General features: G+C 41.6%; 1 protein-coding gene across 1 annotated transcript in view; it reads left to right on the top strand.

Annotated features, from left to right (window-relative positions):
• Nucleotides 1–3,189: 3,189 nt before the first annotated feature.
• Nucleotides 3,190–17,223, top strand: part of LOC109053054 (membrane-spanning 4-domains subfamily A member 4A-like) — a 29,349-nt gene continuing 15,315 nt past the window's right edge. Inside the window, exon 1 of the mRNA XM_042722584.1 lies at nt 3,190–3,257. The gene's annotated coding sequence lies outside the window, so the exon portion shown is untranslated. The remainder of the gene's footprint in view (nt 3,258–17,223) is intronic.

Raw genomic sequence — 17,223 nt, 5'->3', positions numbered from 1 at the left:
AGAGGGAGTGGTCCAGCCATGTTAAAAAAGAAAAGTTAACGGGCTAAGTCATTGTGTGGATTATGCAGTTAGTGTTGACGCGAACCTTAATTTCCCCCCACCCAAACGATTCAGTTCGAGGTTGGTGAAACTGGTTTGCAAGAAGATCCGGTTAACACCTATCGATCCTGATTAGTTCGCCGAACCCGCTGATATCACTCAACGACAACTGCACCAAGTGTTGTGAGACGCGCTTCGTCTAACAGACCCTGTGCGCACGAGAGAGTCAACCTGCGCATAAGTCGTCCATCCAAGACGATTTTGGACGTAATGTATTTTCCTGGTGATTCGCGCGAATTTTTAACGGACCCAAACTGATGGTCACATGTGACGGCTTCTAACCGCCGGGAGGAGAGTCACCACCCCCCACCACGTGGCAAAACCCCGTGATACAATACCACAATGGACAACACCCTAACCCCTCGGGAAGATGTCGTCGTTAAAATATCTTTGCACTGTGTTCGAGAATGGTATTTTCGGACGGGCTTCAAAAAAAATTATTAACTGAACACTACATTCAGGGTCAATGGACTTAATGACATGTTTTTTGCTTATTCGGCTGGGAACTATCCTTTAAAACTATAACATTATCTCCATTTTTTGGAAAGGTTGCACTTCTAAGGTTTATCGGCGGACACTTAGCCACTATGATTTCACGTGCCCGAAGATGAACGGAGGTCATCAAGGGTTTGAACAACATGAGACGGGATGCATTATGACATCAATTTATGATTAATGATTTGGGTGAACTATCCCTTTTAAACATTGACAGTCTATTTTGTTGAAGAAAAGGTGCAGTTTTTCTAAGGTTTTATTGTTAGCCAAAGCCGCCCTATGATTTGTCTGGAGGCCCAGTCATTTTCCAGGATGCTTAACAGCTCATGGGAAGAGATGCTTGGCAACAGACCATGTTTGCATGAGCTAATTTAAATGGCCTACATCAAAAATGCATTAGATCGTTAAAAACAGTAAAACCTAAAAAAAACCTAGAGCACAAAAAAAAAAACAACTTATGCATTCAAGGTGAGCACACTGGAGAATACCGGCTAGACTAACGAATGTAGCAATAAGTGATGCACAGGTCGTATTGCGGCACCCAGCAAAAGCTCTTACATTGTAGGGGTCAAAATAATATATTTTGTCTTAGGCCAAAAACCATATAGGATATTCAAGTAAAGATCATGTGTTCATGGGAAGATCTTTTGTAAAATTTTCCTACCATTGTAGTCCTGCGCTAGATCGTAGACTTTTGTAAAGACTTAGGGCCCCTAGATGGCACCTAGGTCCAACCATTAGGTGCAAGCCCCATTTAAGGGTGAGAAGACTGGAGGATACCGGCTCCCCTACACTAAGGCTATAGAAAACCTAATGAACGTGTTAGGGGTCCACCCAGCCCGCATGCCTTACACATATCTGTCAGCGAGCGGCGCCACAAGCCAGTGCCCGGGAGGATTAGCAACACTTCTAGTTGAGTGAGCTCGCAACCTGAACAGGCAGGGCACACCCTTTTGCCTGAATAAGCCAGGGGTAGGGCATTCACAATCCAGTGGGCTATCACTGCTTGGATACGGCATTCCCCTTCTGCCAGCCTCTGTAACAGACAGAGAGCTGGTCGGAGGTCCTGAAGCTTTGTGTCCAGTCTAACGTAGGCATCTCAATGCTCAGACAGGACCAGAGCAAAGCTAGGGCTGGGTCTGCCTTCTCAAGGGGGCCAGCACTTGAAGGCTTCACCACTTAGTCTTTACAGGGTGTGTGGGAACCTTGTGCACGTAAAGCGGGCCGGGGGGCCCCAGGATTACCCTGGGGAGGTCAGATGGCCCAAACTACTAGGCATGAATCGTTGATGGAAAATGCGCGTTGCAGGTCCACCTATCCTCTTGATGGAGGCCAGTTGCAACCAGGAGCAGAGATTTCAATGAAAAGAAACTTAGCCCTCAAACTAAATGCAAAGGCTCGAATGGGCCCTGCTGTAGTGATTTTAGCACTAGACTATGAGTCAGGTCCCAAGAGGGTATGGGGGGGCAGAGAAGGATTTGGTAACCTCCTGGCCCCTCTAAGGAGCCTGATGACGAGGGTCTTGCTACCTAAAGACTTCCAATTCACGGGGTAATGGTACGCAGCAACAGTGGCAAGTTGGGACTTTGAGGGTGAAGGGAGACAGCCTTCGCTCCAGCCCTTGCTGCAAGAAAGGAAAGCACGACTGCAATCAGGCATCTTTGGGGGGTCTTGGAAGAATGGGGACTGAGGTCAATCACTGGCACTTTTTTTTATTTTATTTTAAATGGTACACTTTATGTTGAACTATGTATTATTTTGTTGGTGCAACTGGCACTTTATGTTGAACCCTTTATTGTTTTGGCCAAGGTCATTGAGAGTTGGAATTAGTATGTTATGGCCTCTGAAGCAACAGAGAGATGTTTTCTAATAGTCAGGGTTTCCAATGTTCTGAATGTACTTGACAGTATTGTGTTTTACTTAAAAAACAGTTTACAGAAAAAAAGGTTCCAGCACCTATAAGCTACCTGAATTTTCTGAAATGTACTATTTCTAAATTGTTTTTTAAAATATGCTATTTGCTACACTTAATGGCAAAAATTGCACTGGTTGCCTTGCTAGACTTGGTTGAACAAAAAATAAACAATATTTAGTTGCTTAAGCTTATGTATCAGTCATTATTCAATGGTATACTATAAATCCATGTGAAAAAAAACATACTTCTGTCACTGTTCTCAGGTCAAATAGTTATATGCGATTAAAAGTGCCGATTAATTCGATTAATTAATTACAAAGGCCTCTAATTAATTAGATTAATTTTTTTAATCGAGTCCCGGCCCATAATAATAACCAATCTCAGTCTTGTAAACTCGAAACTAAACTTTTAAGTTTGTCCGGGTGATAAGAATCATGTCGTAATTAACGGATGTCCCACTCCTCAGCACGTTACGGCCAAAGCCGTGGGTCTGTCAAGCAAGCGCTTTTACACACGAGACTTTTGGGGGGACACGAATGTTTTATGGCTTTATCTATGTATTTATTCACGGCATTAATAATCTCGCAAACTAATAATACATGTTAGTAATAGTACGCACACACACTCACACAACACTCCTATCCTGTCCACCCCACTTCTTCAAAGTTATCTAGGCTACGGCCACTGAAAAAGACCCTATTTCTGAACCACTGTGAACCAAAGCTTACAACTTCTCTCTTATATATCGGTGAGTCCCAGAATGTCCTTCTCATAATATGATGCTGTCATATTAGTAACTATATTACATGTGTGTTTGCTATTTAAATCGAGTTTATTGTGAGGTTTTACTAATGAATGGCTAACGTTTATCATAAAATGTATTTATTATACATTTCTGTGAATTCGAATCCATGATTCACATTGAAGTCAATATAGTAGACAGTAAATGAAGTAATAGAGAGAGATTTCGCTATTCACCTTCTTTTACCCGTTAGATTGCGTGGGTCGTTTGTAAATCTAATGTGTTTTTCTGCTATTTTTAACTTTACAGAAACAGCTCGTTTTGGTCCTTAATATTGCAAACTGGTGTTTCTTATCATATTAATAACATGTATTGTCTTAATTACACTTGTTGGCAGCACAAACAGTTGTACAGTTTCCAGTTATCTCTCTACAGCGTATAGAAGTCTTGCTCAATCTCGGGTTTTCCTCTGAACAATGTTCCTCACAGGAAAGTTGCGCCATGACACGCAAAAATGAGTTGGGAAAGCCATCTGATGATGAAATAATGAACTGCTCAGGAGTTGGTGTTGATAAAGAGTTAGAGACGGTGAATGTGGTTAACAGTTGAGTCGCATCGCAAACACAATGACACGTGAAATAAATCACCATCGTGTTTTAAATCAGAGAGGCTTGATTAAGTGCTGGAAATAACGGATGGTGTAACAAAACAATTACAGTCACACACAGCTGTAGTGGTGTGAAAACTCTACTACATCCAGATGTTTTAGATAACTGTAAAAGTATTCACATGTTCATGTTTTTCTTTCCCTAAATATTCAACTTACAGATCTCAGTTTAAACGATTCAATTTGTTTTATTCTATTCTATTCTGTTCTATTTAATCAGTTTAAATGCTTCAGTTTGTTTTTATATTATATTATAACAATATTATATTATAAACCTAATAAATATTTGACCCTTTAAAAGGGAATTTAAGAGCAATATCTTCTTCATTTTTTTATATTATATTAAATTATTTAATATTATTATAATGTATTAGTTATAAGCTCTTTCTGATTCTTATAAATAATTGAACTCTTCTGTGTCATATGATGCGATTTCATGTTTTCCTTTCTCTTTGGAGTGTTACAAGCTCTTTGTGAATAAAGAAGATCTGTGAAGTTGCAAAGGCTAAAGTCTCAAATCCAAAGAGATATTCTTTATAAAAGTTGAGACTCGTCCACATCCCCCTAAAATGGCTCGATCTAACACGACCCCACATCTCTACGTCAAGATGTGGGAAGATTTGCATAACTCCTCCCAGATGTTCATGCAAAGAAAGAAGGCGTACTTTTTATTCTCGTTGTAGTATTGTTGTTGCCACCGCAATGTTGTATAACCGCTGTGTGTTTCACTGTGAAAGCGAAACTACTTTGTTTGGCCTTCCAAAAGAGGATGATATCTGCTTCGTCATGCCTGGAGCTGATCCGTGCTGGTCGCTGAGGAAATACGTCAACTTTGCACTGTGGATCGCTGAATTGGCTTTCACCGTGGAAGAAGTCGGGGGTCGTCACATGTGTTTGCCACAAACCTAATGGACGCTTCTTCATAGAATCTGCCTGCCACACCATTCTCAAGCTGGCCCACCTCTGCTCACTCAAGGCCTCCGGCCTCCACTCACTCAAGCCGCCCAGTCACACGATTGAGGCATTCGGCCAATCACAACGCACTGGATAGTTGGCCAATCACAGCACACCTCGCTTTTCAGAGCAATGAGGTTTGTAAAAACTCAAGGCGTTTCAGAAAGGCAGGCATAGAGGAAAACAATAATGTACAGTATGTAGAAAATAATGTGTTTTTTTTAACCTTAAACCACATAAACACCAAAATACACATCAAGGATCAAATATAAATAGGACATTAACATATACTTACAATACAGCTAACTATATATATATACGGCGGTCACACGCTGCTCTCTGCGGGCAAAGGGAAAGACAAGTTTAGCCGAGTCTTGTGGAGACATCTCTCACCTCTGTGCTGGGTTGCAGGGTTTATGAGAGCAGCGTCTGATGGGGCGCAGGTGTGGCCGCTCAGCCCATGATGAGCAGGTGCAGGTGTGCCTGCTCTGTTTCCAGGGCGACGCTGACGAGAGCTCGGGACACGTGTCACAATATATATATATATATATATATATATATGCATCTGTTTGTGTGTGTGTGTATATCCACCTCTTTCTACCATCATAATGATACCACAGCTATAGGAACCATAAACATTTTACAGAAAGGCAGTATAACAGGGCATTGCATAACAGACAGTTATTTCATGTAGTGAGAATGAATGCCAAAACTAAAGCAAGAAATCAAATTAACACAACAGTGGCCACACCTGCGCAATGCACATCATCCTGATGTTCTTCCAGATCTTTATTAACTCAAATGTATTTATAACTTTCAAATAACATTGGTATAAAAAAATAAGGTGACTTCATGTGTTTTAAAGTTGACCTAACAATTTAACATAAAGGCCCCTATATACTTCAAATGAAATCGAGGAACGAACTGATATGAAGTAATTTTGAACAAAATCAGGCTGAAACAAAGTTAGTTTTGAGTTCGTTTCGGCAGTTCGAAACAGCTTACCAAAGCCAACTCTCTGGGGGAGTGCGGTTCGGCTCCTAAACACTTTTGAGTTTCTATTGGTCTGTGACGGTTACGCAGTCGGTGGGGGTGTGTTCTGAAACTCCACCTTCTTTGACGTGCAATTTTTTTCCCCAGTTCATTTCTCATTCAACGATCAGGCAAGAGAGAACAACATCTCCAAGTCACTAGCAACAATGAATACACTGGAGTGTCGAATAGCTGAGCTGCACAGATATATCCGCACCTTTAAGATCGCTTTAAGATTCTAAAGATTCAGAGAAAGCAAGGGTATACAATAAATGAAATGCCAAACGAACATATAATAATACACCTTTGTTTTTATCAAAAGTAAATCATAACACCACATAAAATATAAAAAGGTGTAACAATTTATCCAGTTTAATATAATAAATGAACACTAATAAAATAAAGTAACAAACTGTCAAAAAACTTTTCGTCTTCATGAGTCTCACTGGTCTCTGGTCCTTGCTGTGGGAGGAAAAATGCTATAGTAGTTAGCACAGCTTTACTGGGAAAGTAAGCAAGTAACATTAAAATAATTCATACAAGATGACAAAGAAAAGTGTATAAATGTTTTAACGTATACCTGCCAATGTAACCTTCTCCTAGGACTCTCATCTTTACAAAGAGTCTCCCGCCGGTCTGCCGCAAGGAAAAGGCCAGTTTATAGCTACAGCTTGACTCGGAAACTGAGCACTCCTTATATGTTTTTACACAAACTTAAACGTAGCTTTAAATCTTGCAGATAACATCAGAATACAACGCATAAAGCAATAAAATAAAGACACAAACTAAATTTACCATACCATACTCTAATGGTTTTCATCTTTACGAGTCTTTCACAGAGCCGGTACCGAGGAGGTGTGTGATTATTTTTCTCTGTCATTTAGAACTATTGTATTTAGATGTACAGTAGGCAAATATTTTTCCAGAATTAACTTTAGCTTTCACAGAAAATATACAATAACATACTGTACAGTACAGAGTTTATACAGTAAGAAACCTGATAAAACAGTAATAATTACTGAAATTAAAAATGGTTTACAGTGATGCAGTTTGCTTGCCCTGAATATTACACACTCTGACCATCCAATCAAAGAACATGAAAATGCTGACATTATTGACACCTGCTAGATGGCCTCTGGTGCTGCCAACTCGAAATCTGATTGGTTAAAGCAATGGTTTCATTGCCATTGATTTTAAACTACAGACGGCTGTACTGTTGATTCAGAAGGCCTTATGCAGAATTATTTGACCCTGGCAACACGATTGCTGAAATATGATTGGATGAAAGCTCTAATATAATCATACACTACTGGAAGCAGTACAACCAAGAGAAAAGCTGTAAAGTGAAGAGAATAGACTATTGGAAATAATTTATTACACAGTCATGGTAAAATATATTACAACTAAATCAGTGATTCAGATAGTGTGTGGCCAGCAAAAGAGGCTTTGCTGTCTCTGATCGCCCACCACTGATACATACATATATATATATATATATATATATATATATATATATATATATATATATATATTATATATATATATATACACAAACCCGATTCCAAAAAAGTTGGGGCACTGTACAAATTGTGAATAAAAACAGAATGCAATGATGTGGAAGTTTCAAATTTAAATATTTTATTTAGAATACAACATAGATGACATATCAAATGTTTAAACTGAGAAAATGTATCATTTTAAGGGAAAAATAAGTTGATTTTAAATTTCATGGCATCAACAAGTTCAAAAGGCATCAAAAGTTGGGACAAGGCCATGTTTACCACTATGTGGCATCCCCTCTTTCAGTCTGCAAACGTCTGGGGACTGAGGAGACAAGTTGCTCAAGTTTAGGAATAGGATTGTTGTCCCATTCTTGTCTAATACAGGCTTCTAGTTGCTCAGCTGTCTTAGGTCCTCTTTGTCACATCTTCCTCTTTATGATGCGCCAAATGTTTTCTATGGGTAAAAGATCTGGACTGCAGGCTGGCCATTTCAGTACCCGGATCCTTCTTCTACGCAGCCATGATGTTGTAATTGATGCAGGATGTGGTCTGGCATTGTCATGTTGGAAAATGCAAGGTCTTCCCTGAAAGAGACGACGTCTGGATGGGAGCATATGTTGTTCTAGAACTTGGATATACCTTTCAGCATTGATGGTGCCTTTCCAGATGTGTAAGCTGCCCATGCCACACGCACTCATGCAACTCCATACCATCAGAGATGCAGGCTTCTGAACTGAGCGCTGATAACAACTTGGGTTGTCCTTGTCCTCTTTAGTCCGGATGACATGGCGTCCCAGTTTTCCAAAAGGAACTTCAAATTTTGATTCGTCTGACCACAGAACAGTTTTCCACTTTGCCACAGTCCATTTTAAATGAGCCTTGGCCCAGAGAAAACGCCTGCGCTTCTGGATCATGTTTAGATTTGGCTTCTTTTTTGACCTATAGAGTTTTTCTCTGAAAAACTCCTTTCTGATATTGATCAACCTTTTTTCTCTGCAGCATTGGGGGAATTGGTGATCCTCTGCCCATCTTGACTACTGAGAGACACTGCCACTCTGAGAGGCTCTTTTTATACCCAATCATGTTGCCAATTGACCTAATAAGTTGCAAATTGGTCCTCCAGCTGTTCCTTATATGTACATTTAACTTTTCCAGCCTCTTATTGCTACCTGTCCCAACTTTTTTGGAATGTGTAGCTCCCATGAAATCCAAAATCAGCCAATATTTGGCATGACATTTCAAAATGTCTCACTTTCAACATTTGATATATTTTATTCACAATAGAATAGAGATAACATAAGTTTATGAGATTTGTAAATTATCCCATTCATTTTTTACTCAATTTGTACAGTGTCCCAACTTTTTTGGAATTGGGTTTGTATATATTTCCCTATCTGTCTGTCACTACAAGTTTTGTCGAATGACATATGGGGTATCACTTGGGAGGCCAATCATCTCTGAGTTTAAGAGAAAACGTCAATGAAAATTGGCTAGTGGATTTTACATACCTGAGCCACTCCCCGTGCCTACGGGTATAAATAGGCAACAGGTGCATCGACTCATTCATATTTTTGCTTCGGAGCTGAGTGGTTGCATGAAAAGGTGTTATACTCCACAAAGCCATTCATCTGCTGTGTGTCGGAAAGCTGTTCTGGTTGGTGGTACGGCGCGAACAGCGGTGTCACTTTCAGCGATTCCCCTGGGCGCTTCAACTAAAAGAGCAGATTTCCTAAAAGAGCAAATCATGCACGATTCACATCTTTTAAAAAGTGGCCGTTTCGTCCATGTCCTTCTGGAAGCGGTCGTTTCCTGTCCTCTGACAACAGCCACAAGCGTTGTCTTCCATGTCTGGGCATTCAGCACGCTGAAGACGCATTCGTGGATGGTTCATGCCCGCACTGCGTGTCTGACCATGGCAATGTTGCGATCGCATCTCTCATTTCTTAAATGGAAAGGAGCAGACCCCCTGTCACTACCAGTCCTGGTTTCTCTGCCACGAGCAGAGAACCGCCGGCTAGTGCTCTAGTAGATTTGAGGGTGACAGTGAGAGCTTCTCCGCTGGGCCACACCCCACGGACCTCTCACCCCTTCCGCAGTACGTGTCCTGTGTGGCTGCTGGGTGATTCTGCTGAGTTGTCTTACGGCAGTCCCAGCATGTCATTCGGTTTGCTGCCAGGGGATCAGATGTCAATTGCAGCATCGGGAGATGAGCTGTTGACATCTGTGGATGAAGATTCGGCGGGGCTGCCCCCCTCGGTTGTTGTCGCCACTGCCGAATCAGACCTAGAGTTGACAGCTGTGCTTGCCTGGCCAGCTGTGAGCATCAGGTTGGAGGTGAATACACCGCCCAGACCTGGAACCGCGTTTTGCTCTGGTTCCTTTCTTCACAGATGTGAATGGGGAAGTGACGTAGTCGTTGATGGCCCCTTTTTACGGCCAGAAGCTGCTCGTTTCCTTCCTCTGTCCTCACTAGCCTTAATGGTGGGGCAGCAAGGGGGTGCGTCAACATTCCCCAGCAGTAGAGTGCGACTGCGGTGCACCTGTGCCCGCAAAACACCACCACTTGGAGGAATAGTCCGTGCCTCCTGTCCAAAGCCTGTAGGCTGTCGGCGGCTATCGCTGCCAAAGCTTACAGTGCTGTAGGCCAAGCTGCCTCTGCCCTGCATGCCATGGCAATCCTGCAAATTCACCAAGCCAAGACTTTAACAAATGCACAAGGGTAGAACCAACCCAAGGTTGATGCAGGAGCTGCGCTCAGTGACTGACCTCACCCTTCCAATGCAGTCCCTCGGGAAGGCGATGTCCACTCTGGTGGTCCAGTAGTGCCATCTGTGGTTCAGCCTGGTCGAGATGAGAGACGTTGACAAAGTGGCCAGGCTGGCCTGTGCGGCTACACCGTCGAGGGCTGTGCCCAGCAGTTCCCTGCAGTACAAAAGCAGACTGAGGGCATACAGTGCATCTTGCCCCGATGTGATCTTCTGGCTGCAACCATTCCCTCGTGGGCTGTGCCTCATCCTTCTCATCGCCATGGGCACCCTCCTGCGTCCTCCACATCGGCTCCGCCCCATGCTGAGAGTTCTTCGAGGCCGCCACGTCGAGCCCTGCGCAGGAGAGTGGCGCCAGCGAAAGGGGGCGTCATGGGTGAGAATGAGGAGGCAGTGCGTCGCTCATTATCAACACATGAGCTTTGCAACTCGGAGGAAAGTGAAATTGCTCTTTTATTGAAAATGTGGGTACCGTTGGACCAGCGGTGGAACAAAAAGAAAAGACTGAAGATTCGCCACCCGGCCCTCCTCCGGGGGAATGAGTGTCACTGTCTCTGCCACCTCCTGAAGAGCAGTCTCCCATCTCCATGTCACATCCAGCTGCGAAATCGTACAATAACATGACAAAGCGGCCCTGACACAAGCAACTCGGAGATGAATATGACGGCGCGTCTCACCAGCGAACATGCCCAGTCAGTGCTGAACTGCCTGAGTTCCTTCAGAGGCAGGACAGTGGTACCACTGAAACACTTTCAGAGGCTCCTGGGGCATATGGCATCCGCAGTCACGCCGCTCGGATTGCTTCATATGAGGCCACTTTAGCACTGGTTGCACTCCCGAGTCCTGAGATGGGCATGGCTCAAGTATGCATTTCCCCCAGTGAGCCTGCTCGCACAGACACTGTGCAAGGTCAAGGAGGACGAGGAACAGGTCCTGTTGTTTGCACCTTACTGGCCCACCCGGACCTGGTTTTTCGGAACTCACACTCTTCGTGACAGCCCCTCCCTGGTGCATGCCCCTGAGGAGGGACCTCCTCTCTCAGGGGCTGGGCACCATATGGCACCTGCGTCCAGATCTTTGGAACCTCCATGTGTGGCTTCTGGATGGGACGTGGCAGAACTAAGTGACCTGCCACCTGCGGTGGTAGACACTATCACTCAGGCTAGAGCCCCCTCCATGAGGCAGGCCTATGCTTTGAAGTGGTGTCTGTTCACGAATTGGTGTTCTTATCACCGAGAAGACCCTCGGAGATGCTCAGTCAGAGCCTTGCTTTTTTTCCTGCAAGAAAGGTTGGAGCGTAGGCTGTCAGCCTCCACCTTGAAAGTGTATGTGGCTGCCATTGCAGCCCATCACGATGCAGTGGACGGGCGGTCCCTGGGGAGGCATGACTTGATCGTTAGGTTCCTGAGATGTGGCAGAAGGTTAAATCCTCCTAGGACACCCCTGATATCGTGTGGCGCTGTCGGCCAGAGAGGATTATACTCTTCGTTTGGCTCTGATAAATGCTAGATCACTAGTTAACAAGACTTTTTTGCTGAATGATTTTTTCAGTTCACGTGAGCTGGATTTTATTTTTTTGACAGAAACCTGGCTTAATGCTGGTTATTTTCTTTCTCCGAACTTCTTCCTCCCCGCTGTGACTTTCTAAGCTCCCCTTGGACCACCAGTAAAGGTGGAGGACTGGCTACTGTATTTAAATCAGTTTTTCACTGTCGGGAGATAGCAGTGGACGCCTGCAACAGTTTTGAATTGCAGCTTTTTGAGATCAGTTTTCCCACGACTGTGTTATGTGCGCAAATAAAAATAACACCAAAATACAATAATAATTTTATCCATTATTTCGCAGAATTCATTGAAGTAATATCACTTAAAAAATATCGTTTATTAAAAAATAGTGAAAACACATCTGTGCTGTGAATCCAAACCTCTGGTTAAAGATTTTCTCCGTCTAATTGATTCATTTAATCTAACGCAGTCAGTCACTGGTCCAACCCATGAAAAAGGACATACTTTGGACCTTGTGTTATCATATGGTTTATGTATTACTATCAGTGAAATATGTGACACATGTATTTCAGACCACCTGCCTGTTTTATTTACTCTGGTTGTTTCCAATTCTGAGATTTCAACCTGTGCTTCTGTGCAACCCAGTGTGCGAGCAATTAACCCTTTAACTCCATCACACATATAAACTCAATAAATCCCTCTGGAGTCGATTAACGCGTATACGCGTTTTGGGGTATTTTCTCCTGATAACCCCGAAAAGAACTTAAATTACACTTTCAGTTTTGATCGTACAGATAAGTGCAATACATCAATCGAATCTGTAAAGGGTCTACTTTTTTTTGTATACAGACATAATAACAACAAAACTTTATGCACTTATAAAATAAAGATAACAAACAAGGAGTGCTGTCTGCAGCCTTTGTCTGCGCTGATCTTCAGATACAAATGCGTCATTAAAATGAACTGTAACTCAGTGAATACTCAACGAAGAGACATGAGAGAGATATCTATAGAAAGCCTGACATGTCTACTTTTAAACTAAACAAGTGCTGCTGAAAACAAATATTCTGTGATAAAGTAATCCATATGAAAACAACGCGATGTCCGTTTTTCACGTCTCTCTTCATTATCTTCTAATGCGACCACGCCCCCGCGCCGAGCGCGCTTTTGAGATTCAAATGTTTCACTGAAGCGCGCGCCGCTTTTGAATACGCCCACACAACAGAAGACAACGCAGCGAGACTGTTCTTCAAGTTTTTATTATTTTACTGTTTGCTTCGCGATGAGAGGAATAAGACATAATTCACCCCAAAAAGATGTGATGTGGTTGAGGATTTGAGATTTGGATTTCCTCAGAAAAAAGAATGAAGCACTTTATTCAGCAGAGTTCATAAACATGAGTAAGTCTCTTTTTATTTATTTATATACTTGTACTAGTTTTCACATAACGTGTAAACATTTTACTGGTTAGACTTTTTCCAAAGACTTTTTCCAAACTATAATTCCTGACTAAATGTATAATCAAGTGAAATATTATGAAGTTTCAATAACAATATACACTACTATACCATTCAAAAGCTTGATGTAAATAATATAAATGTACCAATAAATGTAACTGTAACAAATGTAACAATCATTGCTGTTCTTTCAATTTATCCCCCCTAAAAAACCTAAAAAAAAATATTCTCAGCTCTTTTCAACATTAATAATAATAATAATAATAATAATAATAATAATAATAATAATAATAATAACAATAAATGTTTTTTTGTAGAAAATAAGATTGTTAAAAGGATTTCTGAAGGACTGTGTGACTGGAGTAATGATGCAAAAAATTCAGTTTGAAAGTCAGCTTTGATTTTTCCTAATAAACTGTTTAACTGCACTCACAAGTGAATATTAAATTATGTTGTGGGATAATTAAATATATTCTAAATAAACTACAAACATAAAATTATATAGATTTTTTTGTCCTCACATTCTTTCTTGTAACTCATCCCTCTCAGTGACACACCTGGCTGAATGGGCTCATTATGCAGCTCATTATGCAGGCCTTTGTCTTCTCAGGTGTTGAATTCATGATAGTTGACGCCTACTCGCATATGACTTTTACTAACAAAAAGTGTCTTAGAAAATTTAAATCAATATATTGTTTTCTGTAAATGAGTAAACAAGATGATTTTCACATCATTTAGAAAAAAAAAAAATTCTAGGCTACAAGCTCCAGTTCTCAAAATTCCTGGGAACCAATTTTCTGTATGTGTTTTATTGCCTTTTTCAAGTGATTTAACATTTTTAGTTTTTCACTAACCACGCATAACATTTTTTTTCTCAAAAACACAATCATGTACAAACATGCTGCTCACATATTATTATAGCCTAGTTTGTGCTGATTACAAGTGAGATTAGACTTTAGCCATTTAGATATTTATAAGAAACTGAAAAAAGCACAAATATCAGGGCATGACAAAACTTCTCCAGGCCCCAAAAATACCCTTAGACTCCAGAGGATTAAAGACTCATTGTTGTACAATCTTAATGACTGTAATCTCAGTGCAGAAGAATACACGGTCTTATTTGACTCTGCTTGTACTGAGATTTTAGACTCTCTTGCTCCGTTGAGGAAAAAACGTCCTAAAGTTCTGTCAGAACCCTGGTTAAATGACACTACCCTCTCTCTCAGACGTGCCTGCAGAGTAGCTAAGAGAAAGTGGAAAAGAGATAAACTTAAAATCTCGTTCGAAATGATGCAGGACGCATTATGTAAATACCAGAGAGCAGTTAAATCGGCTAAAACTAAAAAAAATTCTGACCTTGTAGCCAGTAACAGCCAGCGGCCTCAGGTTCTTTTAATGTATTTAATTCTCTTGTTAACCCACGTGATTCAGATTGTATTGTGCCATCTTTAATATTATGTGAAAACTTTCTGAAGCATTTTGTGGACAAAATTGCTGGTCTCAGTTTTCCACCCTTACGGTTATCAGTAACTCCCCTGATTTTTCCTTTTGCCCAGCTGTCTTTCAGCAGTTTGAGCCGGTTACATTCTCCTATCTTTTTGACATAGTTAAACAGCTACGTCCGACAAACTGCCCCCTTGACAGTATTCCTGCACGTTTGGCTAAAGATGTCTTTGACACTGTTGGGCCAAGCATTGTATCTTTGGACAATACATCTCTCAGCTCAGGATGTGTACCATCTGTTTTTAAACATGCCATTGTACAACCACTACTAAAAAAGAATAACTTGGATCCTTCCTGTTGTGAAACATCAGCAGAGGCGGGATCCATTTGCAGCTTTATTCGGATAGTCAGACAAGACAGGGTCGATCACCAGTAGATACAATGGAGAAGGCAAGGCTGAGACAGAACCAGGTACAGGCACAAGATCAGGGTAGATAGCAAACAATCACAGGAACAGGTCAATCCGAGTCAGGGCAGGCAGAGAACAATCGATAAACGTTAAACAGTCCAGGTCAAAACAAGAAGGCAGAATCAAAGTATACAAATGCTCAGTAGTGACAGCCAGGGCAAATCAAGACTTCGCGGTGTGTAGGAGTGAGTGAGCTGCTTATATGTGTGTGTGTATATTAGCTGCAGGTGTGTGTGTAATTAGTCCCTGGGATGAGGCAGGATGGGAAATGGAGTTCAATGGGTAGAGTCAATATTCAGGTGAGAACACACTCCAACTAATTGAATTAAGCACAAATTTAAACTACAATATATTCCTTCCATTTTGTGTAATTTTAGACCTATATCTAAACTCCCCTTTTTATCGAAAGTCTTGGAGAGAGTTGTTTTTAATCAACTTCAGTCATTTATCGATGAATTTAGAATTAATGAAAATTTTCAGTCTGGTTTTAAGCCCCGTCACAGTACAGAAACTGCTCTTTTAAGAGTTTCTAATGATCTTCTTTTAACTGTGGACTCTGGTAACTCTGCTGTTTTAGTCCTTTTGGATTTGACTGCGGCCTTTGATACGGTCAACCATTCTATTCTTTTATCTAGACTTGAAAAGTGTGTTGGCATTAAGGGCATAGCCCTTAAATGGTTTCAATCAAATTTGACAGACAGAAGTTTTTCTGTTCACCTTGGTGAATTTCCGTCATCTGCTGCCCCTCTTTTTTGTGGCGTCCCTCAAGGGTCAGTATTGGGCCCTATGTTGTTTTCTTTGTATATGCTGCCCTTGGGGTATATTGCCTGAGAGATTTAAAAGTATGGTTGGATCAGAACTTTCTTTGTCTTAATGAAAATAAGATTGAGATTGTTGTGTTTGTTCGTCCTGGGGATTTAAGTGCTTGTGTAGATGCACTTGGTTATTTAGGTTTATATGTTCATCCATTTACCAAGAATCTCGGTGTGATTTTTGACAGTGCTTTTAAATTTGAAAAACAGATTAGTTCTGTTGTAAAAGCCAGTTTCTTCCAACTGAGACTGTTGGCTAAAGTCAAGCCCTACCTGCCACATAAGGAGTTTGAAAGTGTAATTCTTGATTTTATAACATCTAGACTAGACTACTGTAACTCTTTATATGTTGGTCTGGATAAGTCATCTCTTCAACGCTTACAGTTAGTCCAAAATGCAGCAGCTCGGCTTTTGACTGGGACAAAAAAGTATGAGCACATTACCCCTGTCCTAGCTTCACTACAATGGCTTCCTGTCCACTTCAGGATTGACTTCAAGATTTTATTGTTTGTTTTTAAGATTTTAAAAGGGTTGGCGCCTGCTTATTTATCAGAGCTTTTACATGTCCACGCTCCCGTTAAAGCATTGAGGTCATCCAATCAGGTGCTCCTCAATGTTCCAAGAACTAGGTTAAAAAATAAAGGTGACCGAGCTTTTTCAGTGGTGGCACCTAATTTGTGGAATAGTTTACCTGTACACATAAGAACTGCTCAGACTGTTGGAATTTTTAAGTAATTTCTTAAGACACTTGTATTCATTGGCTTTTATATCGAGCTGAGCTGTGACATTGTGATGTTTTTACTGTATTTGTCTTATTTGTGTGTGACTCTTTATTTTTATTTTCTGGACATTGTTAAGCACTTAATGTGCTATATAAATAAATTGAACTGAATTGAACTGAACTGATACCCTCCTGGGACCTCTCTATTGTTCTGGCTGGACTTCAGAGGGGTCCCTTTGAGCCGCTTGACTCAGTCAAGCTGAAGTTCCTGTCTCTCAAGGCAGCGCTCCTGGTCGCGCTCACTTCCATCAAGAGGTTCGGGGACCTCCAAGCATTTTCGGTAAGTGAAAAGTGCCTTGTGTTTGGGCCAGTCTACTCTCATGTTGTCCTGATACCCACCACTCCCTTCCGAGACCAGGTGGTGAACCTGCAAGCACTGCCCCTGGAGGAGGCAGATCCTGCCTTGACGTTGCTGTGTCCCATAAGAGAGCTTCGCATATACGAGGACTGCACCCAGAGCTTCAGAAGCTCTGAGCAGCTCCTGGTCTGCTTTGGAGGTCAGCAGAAAGGGAAGGCTGTCTCCAAGCAAAGGTTGGCCCACTGGATAGTGGATGCCATCGCCTTGGCATACCATTCCCAAGGTG

This window comes from Cyprinus carpio, chromosome B4 (genome assembly GCF_018340385.1).
Source record: "Cyprinus carpio isolate SPL01 chromosome B4, ASM1834038v1, whole genome shotgun sequence".
NCBI classification, from domain to species: domain Eukaryota; kingdom Metazoa; phylum Chordata; class Actinopteri; order Cypriniformes; family Cyprinidae; genus Cyprinus; species Cyprinus carpio.
The sequence above is the reverse complement of the archived record's forward strand: the minus strand, read 5'-3'. Positions and strand labels throughout refer to the sequence as shown.